The following is a 6,547-nucleotide window of genomic DNA, read 5'->3' as shown; positions in this document are numbered from 1 at the left end:
AAGGCAAGCGCGAACAAACATACACAACAATGGTGGAGTACATGGTACTGTTGTTGCTGCTCAAGAGTTTGCTAACGCTTCTTCAGCAAAGTGTGGATTTACTTCACCAATATTACAACCAACAGCGGAGACGCATCATATACAACATATAATCGTCACTTTCCTACAGGTACTGTTTACTAACAAGGTGGCAGCGCCAACTACTGGCCTGGCATACGTAATACAGCGTTTTTGGCCGTTTTTGCAGATATGAGTAAACGCAAATCATTTTGAAAAACGTTGTCGTATATACGTGAAACTTTTTAAAAACGCAAGGGAAAAACTTTTCCGTTTTTGACTACATCGTTGTCGTGTAAACGTAGCCTTAGAATGCACTGTCTTTGAAGCATGTTTTATTCCCTTGTTCTGGATTAAATGCTTAAATTCTGATATATGTGACTCATTGGTTGATCCTGCTTGATAATTATATCATTTTGGACTTGTCTGCATTATGTTTCCCAAAACAAAGCTTTTTGGTGATTGTAGTCTTTGGAATTATGTTTTTGCATAATAGCATTATTGATGTTAGGGACTGGAGGAAGGCACGTTGTGTATGTTGTGTCAAAAGGGAGGCCCACTGTCTTTGACTTTGACAACCCCCGATCTAGTGGCTACATCATGGTATTTACAAATTACTTTCTTTATTTCTTTCCACCAGATTGCACTAATCTTCATTTGTTGGATTTTAAAGGGGTTCTATTATGTCTATTTACAAAGTCTTGATTTGGTTTTTGCGGTGTACTAGAATAGGTTTTCATGCTTGATTGTTCCAAAAACAAATGATTTTCACATATTTTATATTTTTGCAGCACCTCTCTTCCCAGTCTGTCTCAAACGCCCTGTTAAGTTCCTGTTTTGATGAAACCCCTCCTTCGTAAATTGGTTGATTAGCTGGCCAAGCGCGCTGTGATTGGCAAAACGCTTCAGAAATGTCACACACCTTACCATAACCACAAGTTAATCTGCTCAGCTATAAATATTAACAATGCCGTCAATTTTGCCATACCAAATAAAGTCTGATTCAGACCATGAGAATGTTTACAAACAAGAGGATCGTGCAGAACCTTTGCAAGCATAAATGAACGGGTATATCTCCTTTTAGAGTGGACTTCAAGCATTGCAACCTTGCAGATCTTTTTTTCTGCTTAAACAGCAACTTTAAACACTAACTAAATGTTGAAAAAGTAAAAAATAAGCATAACTGTACACCCTTTTTCTAATAATTTTATTATTTTACATAGAAATAAATGTTAAATCATTTGGAGGTGAATACTGTTTACCCAGAAATATTAAAGAAAAATGTTAAATGTTGTACTGTAACAAATGGCACAAGTGTATATTAGGGCTGGGTGATAAAACGATTTAAAATTGGGTTGTGATCAAATTTATGTTGATGACAATGATATGCTGCTCTGCAGCTGTTGGCTCAAAGTTCAAAATTGGTTGATTAGCTGGCCAAGCGCGCTGTGATTGGTAAAACGCTTCAGAAATGTCACACACCTTACCATAACCACAAGTTAATCTGCTCAGCTATAAATATTAACAATGCCGTCAATTTTGCCATACCAAATAAAGTCTGATTCAGACCATGAGAATGTTTACAAACAAGAGGATCGTGCAGAACCTTTGCAAGCATAAATGAACGGGTATATCTCCTTTTAGAGTGGACTTCAAGCATTGCAACCTTGCAGATCTTTTTTTCTGCTTAAACAGCAACTTTAAACACTAACTAAATGTTGAAAAAGTAAAAAATAAGCATAACTGTACACCCTTTTTCTAATAATTTTATTATTTTACATAGAAATAAATGTTAAATCATTTGGAGGTGAATACTGTTTACCCAGAAATATTAAAGAAAAATGTTAAATGTTGTACTGTAACAAATGGCACAAGTGTATATTAGGGCTGGGTGATAAAACGATTTAAAATTGGGTTGTGATCAAATTTATGTTGATGAAAATGATATGCTCTGCAGCTGTTGGCTCAAAGTTCACACCCATTCCTACTGCACACTGTAAGTTATTAGTCAACAGAACTTGACACAAGGAAACAAAAATGAGTGGAACGGGCGAGGAAAGCAAAAGTTAAAGTGAAACTAACTTTGTATTATCTTCCAAAGATGAGAAAATAGTCAAAACATTTTTTACCATGACTGCAGTTATATGGAAGTGGTTTGGCTATTTTAAAAGCGACCAGGCGCAGATTAAAGCGATCTGGAAAATATGTCAGAAATTGATGACATCCAAGACTGACAACACAACAAATCACCATCCCAGCGACCACACTGAAAGAAAATGTGGGCCGATATTTCTCTGTCAACAAGTAGCACTCATAGCAGGGCTGTACCAAAGCAGGAATCGATTGTGTCACCCTTCATAGCCATTACTCCTTATGAAAAGCGATCCAAAAGGAGCAAGGATATAACGAGAGCAGCGTCTTACTTTATAGCAAAGGATATGATGCCCCTAAGCTAGGGCTGGGTATCGAATTTGAAACCATTTAGGAATTGCCTCAATACCATAGAGTATCAAAAAAATATCTTGTTGTTTGGTACCAAATTTCGATACCCTAGGAGTTAATCTTGTCAACGTCTGTGAGCCAGCAAGCACGCAGCATACAGATTGGCTGTGGCAAGGCATCAAGGAAAAACACTAGTTTACGCTGGTTACGCCCAGAGATGTGGCTCACACATGTGTAAACGGGCTGTAGTGTGTAAACGTCCCATCCCCCATAGATGTAAAAGATGTAGAAAAGATCAAAAGTGTGGCTTTTCATCAGACTCGATGACAACAGTGCGTAATGCAATATTTGCGACAAGATAATTGCTGCCAAGATCGGCAACACAACAAATCTGATAAAGCACTTGACAGTGCACAGATTAAACATAAGAGCAGAAACTTGCCCCGTCTTCGACTACAAGAAAACCAAGCCGGAGTAGTCATCCTCTCAGTGTCCTCCTGCCACAGAGCCTCCTTCACCATGCCCACCACACAATTCCTCATGCAAAACTACTCATGAAGACAGCTGTGCTACGACTGGGACTCCGACAGGTAAGGTTAACGTTTAGCAAACAAACAACAAACTAACAAAATCAGCTAACCTGTTGTGGTACATGCTTGTGTACTAGTTAAGTTAACGTTTCTGTGCGCGGTGACTTAGTCCTATAAACTGGGACCTCCATAGCGTTAGATATAGTTTGGATGTATAGCTATAGATTGCTAGCTAAATCGATGCTAAAATGCTTTAAAGTTGACAGCAACGGATCAAGTTTAACTCACATTAAACTAATTATCTTGTTAAAACATGCTTTTAGAAGAAAATAAACTTGTTTGCATTTACCTCAATAGTGTTTTATATTTTTCTTTATTTTTTTACTTTTTTGTTCACAGAAGAGGCCAAAGCTCTCTGCCCTTGAGGAGCTGTTTGTTCTTAATTTAATTGCCATGTCCTCCACAGCAGAGACCACCGTCAGCAGTAGTAGATAGAAGATTCAGGCAGAGATAAAGCACTACAGATTACTTCCATCTACACTGTCCTCAGTGAGTCCAGTAACCTAGTGGTGAGACAAGGACACTCTGCCAATGCTTTCTGATTTGGCAACAAGGTAAGCAAGCATTACCACACCCTCAGAGCTTACATTTTCTACTGCTGGGGACATTATCAGTCAGGAGCGGGCTTGTTTGTCTCCTGAAAAAGCAGACATGCTATTTTTTAAAAGAAGAAGAACTGCCGAGTGATTTAAAGATCTTGAGTATGTAGTAGTGAGCCTCACATACTGACTTAAAGTTCAAATAGTTTTCAGTGCAAAATGAACAGTTTCATTAAAACAAAATTGTGTTATGAAGCGTGCCGTGGAAAGCTGGAAATTCAGCTAAGGAACTGTGCCACTACCACTGACATATGGTCCAGCCGCACATCTGAGCCATATGAGCCTCACTATTCACTACATCAACGAGGAGTGGGCTCTTCAAAGTAGATGCTTGCAGACGTCATATTTTCCAGATGACCATACTGCCGAAATACTCTGCCAGGGTCTGGAGGATGCACTCGCATCTTGGGGCCTTAGCAAGGACCGACAGGTGCGTATCACCACAGATAATGCAGCAAACATTGTCAAGGTTGTTTCGCTTAAAAATTGGACTCACCTACAGTCTTTCGGTCACCAGCTGCATCTAACCATTGGAAAGTTAATAAACATCTGAGGAAAGAGCTATGCTAAATGCCAAGGATCTCCAACCCTGCTCCTGGAGAGCTACTGTCCTGCAGACTTAAATTCCAGCCCTGGAATATGTTACCGTTTTTTGCATTGTATATTGAATTGTAGTACATTTGAATTGTACTATTTTTGAGATACCTGACATATATTTTAATGTTAGCCTATAATGTATTTGATTAACATTTTGCACGTGTTTCCATGAATTGGATTATGATGTACAGCATTGACTAAGGTGAATATTTATTGACTTCATTTATTATAAACTTCTATGGATGTTGTTGTTTAGATGCAAACTACGAAGTGGCAAAGAAAACACATTTGGCACATTTTTAACAAATGCTGGTACAGTCCTATATGACATGTTATACTGTCAGCGATTTGTTGTGTCGTGCTGCACCGCACTGCATCCAGTGTAGACAGTTGCTGTGCCTCATTTCGAAGGCTATGCCTTCCAAAGGCCACATGCATCATTGAGGCTGCCTAATTTCAGAATTACATTCAAAGATATTACAAGAATTACTAGAGGTGGGAAGATTCATATTGATTCTTGGGGTCACGATTCAATTAAAAATCGATTCACAAATTTTCTATTTTTAATCACGATTCACGATTTTTCATCACTTTTTTGTGCACACTGCACATCAAACGCACCAGTATCTTGATGCAAAACACACCAGTCTATAATATGGGTAGTCCTGACTCAAGAAATCAGGGTTTCCTATTAACGATGAATTTCCTAATAAATCAAAAATATTGTACATGCCCAAATCCGAATACCATGTTTGGAAAGGAAATCCTTTCATACTATGGAACCCCTATAAATAAGAGATAGGAGGAAAAAATTGATTTCAATGCTTTCTCTTGCAATTACAGTATATCGCTGGGTATTTATACTGTATATAAATTGCGGGGCATTGAAACACTTCGAGATTCGCAATCACACATGCGCCGTGTATACTATGGAGCAGCAGTACTTACCGCTCATTTTACAAGATAGGATATGCAAATCATTCACCATCGTCCTCAATCTTCTATTCTTACTCTAAGTGAAATTTTATGTACTGTAATGTAACAGGCTACCGCTAGCAAGCGGCAAATCATTTTCCGTAGAATGCGTTGTTCGTTTTCCGTGCCTTTCTGAATACGGATTCACTATTCTGGCACAACCCTACTTCCCATAATCACAAATGATCAATAATTAATATAACATTTTTCCAAATACTTGCCCTCGTTGAAAATGGGACAGGATGAACTTGTTTTTCCTCCTACATTGCTGTTTTGTTCCGACAACATCATGTTATTATTCTTATTATTATTATATTAACTAAAAATTCAATTTTTTTAATTTGTGAATCAATGCAAATCGCTACAAGACTGAATTGCGATTCTCATGTGAATCCAATTTTTCCCCCACCCCTAAGAATTTCACCTCACAAGAAATAATGGTGGTTACCTTTTTTAAAGATGCAGTCTGTAACTTTTTTTGGTTAAAAATTATCCGAAATCAATATTTGAGCAAGTACATAACCAGCCAGTGTTCAAAACTATCGCCTTACTTTAGCCCGATTCACAACGGTTAGCTTATAATAATGTTTTCTAATTTGAGTGGTACGGGTAGGTTTTCGCGGGAAATTCGAGCATGGCACTGCGTCATTACGTCACGTCTGTAAACATAAAGAAGTTGTCCCGGTCTTCTATTCTTACTCTAAGTGAAATTTTATGTACTGTAATGTAACAGGCTACCGCTAGCAAGCGGCAAATCATTTTCCGTAGAATGCGTTGTTCGTTTTCCGTGCCTTTCTGAATACGGATTCACTATTCTGGCACAACCCTACTTCCCATAATCACAAATGATCAATAATTAATATAACATTTTTCCAAATACTTGCCCTCGCTGAAAATGGGACAGGATGAACTTGTTTTTCCTCCTACATTGCTGTTTTGTTTCCGACAACATCATGTTATTATTATTCTTATTATTATATTAACTAAAAATTCAATTTTTTAAATTTGTGAATCAATGCAAATCGCTACAAGACTGAATTGCGATTCTCATGTGAATCCAATTTTTCCCCCACCCCTAAGAATTTCACCTCACAAGAAATAATGGTGGTTACCTTTTTTAAAGATGCAGTCTGTAACTTTTTTTGGTTAAAAATTATCCGAAATCAATATTTGAGCAAGTACATAACCAGCCAGTGTTCAAAACTATCGCCTTACTTTAGCCCGATTCACAACGGTTAGCTTATAATAATGTTTTCTAATTTGAGTGGTACGGGTAGGTTTTCGCGG

The 6,547-nt window shown here is 37.8% G+C and overlaps 1 protein-coding gene across 1 annotated transcript in view; it reads right to left on the bottom strand.

Annotated features, from left to right (window-relative positions):
• Window positions 1-6,547, bottom strand: part of iqck (IQ motif containing K) — a 25,186-nt gene that overhangs the window by 15,818 nt on the left and 2,821 nt on the right. The window lies entirely within an intron of this gene.

The sequence above is a fragment of the Sinocyclocheilus rhinocerous genome, unplaced genomic scaffold (genome assembly GCF_001515625.1).
Source record: "Sinocyclocheilus rhinocerous isolate Xijiao unplaced genomic scaffold, SAMN03320098_v1.1 scaffold489, whole genome shotgun sequence".
Classification (NCBI taxonomy): Eukaryota; Metazoa; Chordata; class Actinopteri; order Cypriniformes; family Cyprinidae; genus Sinocyclocheilus; species Sinocyclocheilus rhinocerous.
The sequence above is the reverse complement of the archived record's forward strand: the minus strand, read 5'-3'. Positions and strand labels throughout refer to the sequence as shown.